This window comes from Papaver somniferum, chromosome 2 (assembly GCF_003573695.1).
Source record: "Papaver somniferum cultivar HN1 chromosome 2, ASM357369v1, whole genome shotgun sequence".
In the NCBI taxonomy this organism is placed as follows: Eukaryota; Viridiplantae; Streptophyta; class Magnoliopsida; order Ranunculales; family Papaveraceae; genus Papaver; species Papaver somniferum.
In genome coordinates, this window is record NC_039359.1 from 9,609,009 (window position 1) to 9,613,581 (window position 4,573).

Here is a 4,573-nt window from a genome sequence, read left to right on the forward strand (position 1 = left end):
TATAGCAACAATTGGCATCTGATTCATAGCCTCCTTCTACCCTATTAACGTTTCCTCTAATTAAAAGAATTGTTTCTGGGGTGCCCTACTATTTTCCCATTGTTGGGTTTTTTCGGCGATTTCATTATAAAATTCCATCGCCGAATCAACAGTTTGGTTTTCAAATCCACCAGTGCATAGAGACTCAACCATGGTCGTTGTGGAATAATCTAAACCCTCATAAAGGATCCGAACTAGCCTAACCTTTTCTAAACCATGATGAGGACACTGGGATAATAAATCATTGAACCTTTCCAAATACCTATATAAATATTCTCCCTCTTGTTGTGAAAATGTGCATATTTGCGTCCTAATAGACGATGTTTTGTGCCTAGGAAAAAAATTATTGAAAAAGGCAGATGTAAGTTGTTCATATGTCTCAATTGACTCGGAGTCCAAACTATACATCCACGACTTGGCCTTATCTTTCAGGGAAAATGGGAATAACCTAAGTTTCAAAGCATCATCATCTAAGCCTCTAATTCTTAGAGTACTACAAATTTCCTCAAAATCCCTAACATGGTAATAAGGGTTTTCATTTTCTTTCCCTAAAAAGATTGGGAGCATCTGTAAGGTCCCACCTTTCAGTTCATAGGGTGCCTCCGTTTCAGCTAACTTAATACACGAAGGACGGGTAGTCCTAGTTGTATTCAACAAAGCTTTCAAAGTTTCCATTTCTGGTGCTATCGGAGCAACATGGATTCTCTCCTCAGTCAAAGAACGTTCAAAAACAGACTCTTCAAAAGCCGGACTTTCTAGATTAAGGTAATCGAGACGCTTCGAACTACTAGGTTTCTCTTTAACAAATCTACCTAGTGCGTCTCTTTTACGTTCAAGCATCTAAATTGGAAGGGTAAGAAACCACAGATCAAGGTCGACTCAACCAAATCAAACCTATTGATTTCTAGCAAACAAAAAGCATGATGACTCCACTTAGATTGTTTCTAGACCAGCTTCTAATCCTTCGAACGGGAATTCGTTACAATTTAAGCAAACCCCTTTGGAATCAATCTGAGTTAACGTAAGTTGAATAGAGGCGAGGGAATATCAGTGGAGCTTTGATATCCAAGGCCTCACCGGTATTACAAGGCAGCGCAGTCACGCATTCAACTTACAGAAACCGTCAAGAACTTCGAAGTATACTTAAAAGAGTAACCAATATTTTTCGAATGACTTTCCTGTTAAGCCCGTTACCCTATCGGTCTCGTTCTAGTCAAAATTTTAGTCTTAGGTTCGCGTAGGTTACGTGTTCCTAAAGCGGGCAAGAAGAGAACGGTGATGAAATCCGAACCCTTATCTTGTATGCCCAGGCCTTTCCCTTTACTAGAAAAATAAATGTCCGTATTCAGTCCTCAACATATATGCATACGAAGGAGTCCAGTAACTCGCTGACAGGGGATTCGCGAGTGTTTAGAATCTTACCTCCCGTTCCAGACGGGGGATGAATCGGTTGTAGTCGACTCGGGCCACTGACTCCGATGTCTAGTGTACGAACCCAAGGTGCAGAGACAATATCGTAATTGTCCTCCTTCTCTGCAAACAGTTTATATTTAAAGTACCATTCCGTAGGGTAATAAAAAAAATAATGCCCAAAAGTCCAAAAAAATAAAGAAAAATTACAAAAATAATAAACCCTAATACAGTTTTTTTTTAAATAAAATAAAAAAACTCTAAAATAAAATTGTCTAAAATAAAATTGTCTTCTTTTCTGTTCTTTTTTCTTTAATCTTTAGCTCCAAGTCTTTATGAAATCACCAAACTCCTTGGCTCAATTTTCTTTATGATCCACAACCTGTAGACACAAGATAAATATCCAAAAACATAAAAAAGGACAAAAACAAAAAAATAAAAATAAAATAAAAAATAAAATCTAAAACTCTAAAAACAAGTCCGCGTCGGCGGCGCCAAAAATTGATGTGATTTGTAAATAGTGGTAAAAGTGGTTCGATTCTCAGACTTGTGAAGGATATTAATTAGACTTAAATTCTAATATTAAAATAGAAAACTCATTAAAAATTATAGCAAACTCAATCAAAGATGATATCAATACTAAAAGAAACACTGAGGCTAAGATTCCACTATTTTCCAAGTTCAAAGTGATTAAACCAATACTTATATTTATGCAATTTTCTTGTTTAATTTGATTCTAAAATATTGCAACAAGTAGATTTTCAAAAGTAATAATTGTAAATACCAAGTATGAAGCATCAAAAGTCTTAAAAATAAGCATACTCCATCAAAATAGATCACAATCACTCAAATAAAAATCATATTCAATAATAGTTCAAGGCAAATAATCATATAATTATTGCAAATAAAAAGATAAAATAGAATATACCACTTTTTGTTGGAATAATAGCTTCCTCTATCGCCTCAGCAATGGGGTTTATCTCCTCATATTAATCATGATCTCAAAATATGTGTTTGTTGCTCAAAAGATGATTAAAAGAGTGAAAAGTAATAACACAGACTGTTTGCAACAGTGTATTGGTGTTGCAAAACAGCTGTTACAATGGAACTGTTACAGAAAAACTATTGCTTTGTCGCTGATTTTAAGACCCTAGAATATGACTGCCCTGAACAACTTAATGTTCTTCAGCTGTTAAACAACGACACTATTTTGCGACTGTTTATCGTGCGTCAATGTTCTTCGCGTTCTTCTTCTTCTTCAGCAGCAGCAGCAACAAAGTTTGGTAAAGCTCTGATTTCTTCTTCTCTGGCTCTCCTTAGGTTCTCAAACTCTCGACACCTCTTCTATATGACCCAAGACATCTATTTATATCAAAAATACCGATTAAATCTCTCCCAAATCTTCCTAACTCTCGAAACCTCTTAGTAATTAGGTTACCCCTTATCCAAAGTGAGAGTCCGAATAGCAAATGTCCTCCGGGTGCTTTCCGACAACTTTTCGAGCCAATTTTTTCCAAAAATGTTTATTAGCCAAAAATACCTACAAATAAATAAAACACCATAATAAGTACAAAAATGAGCCCTAACAATATATAGAATCGAGACAAATCGGACATAAAAATGTGTCTATCAAACACAAATTCATGTGAACTCATCTTGGCGACTGCATCTCTGTCCAAATAGGTTTCATCTCTATACTGCCCAGTTTCATTAAGCTCTCTTACTTGTGACTGCAAAGTATATCAGATTGTATGTAAGTGGAAAAAAAATTGCAAAGAAAACCAACAAAGAATAATTTATGATAGTGAATGAAAACCAAATAAGAAACTTGAACTTACAACATACTCTCTGCATTTTACTTCATAACGGTTGGGGTCCATTAATTCAAGTGCTTCTTGAGGTATTTCTTTGTAAACATGTGTAGCCAAGTATACAACAGATCTTCTTACATTACCAGTTGGATATTGTTGTTCCATAACATGTCGACGGCGTGCAATACCATCCCTTCCAGTAGTATGTAAAGCTTTCAGAAGCTTCCTTGATCATTCCCTATCTCCCTTAGTATCTGATCAGCTTCTGAATCATGCAAGTCCACAAATTTATCCCAATCTTCTCTCTTCATACCATTTGGTATGTTATTCTTTCTCTCAGCAACGGTATTAAATTGATCACACCATTTTCTTAGAGTAGTATTTTTGTTCTTCCGTGATTTGTTTGCCATCCTTAGAGCCTTGGATTTGATGATTTCAGGTACCCTGTATTCATTCTTGATGGCTCTCCAGATTTCTTCCTTAAGAACCCAAGGAACATCTCTCCAATCTTCGTGATGTGGTGGGACAATACTCCTGGATATTGTTATAACCCTGGTAGCATATTTCTTAGAACCATCTTCTATTGGTTGTCCCATAGAATTGAACTTGATCTCCAATAGGTGACCATTTGCAGAAAACAGAAACAAATTAGAACTTGATAACATATTATAATAATGACATAAAAAAAGATGAAATACAATGTTGTGTTACCATTAATCCCTCTTTCCTTCGTATTTGCAGTTTCATTATTTGGTTGATGCAAAGCCTCATGCCATCCATCTCCTTCAGCCTGATTCCCATTACCATGGATCGGAGAATGATCTCCATCTGACGAAGACACACGATGACGACTCCCTTCACTTGGACTTGCAGCAATGTGACCACTATCAGTTGATGGGGACCCTTGTGAATTGAGCAAAGCCGCCGGCCAATGAGCTGCACTTGGAGTAGTACTTGCAGACCTGGTACTTGCATGCCGAGATCGACTGCTACTAGTAAGAGGATGTCTCGGCATAGTTATTTACTACAAAATCATTTTGAACAACAATCAGAAATCAAAAATCATTCAACAGAATGAACTAATTAAAAAAGATTATTATGCTCAAAATTGAATAACATATTAATCCATCAACTAAAACATCAACAACTAATTAACAATGCAAATTTCCAAAAGGAAGAACAAAGTAAAACTATACTAACAACAGCAACAACATTAAAATATGATTCTATTCAACAAGATAAAAACTAAAACATGACCCACAAACAGAATCAACAATATCACTTAACTGACTCTAATACATGATCCATAGACT

General features: G+C 35.8%; 1 pseudogene; it reads left to right on the forward strand.

The window, feature by feature from the left end:
* The first annotated feature begins 250 nt into the window (after positions 1 to 250).
* Positions 251 to 350, forward strand: LOC113354647 (annotated as a pseudogene).
* Positions 351 to 4,573: the final 4,223 nt, after the last annotated feature.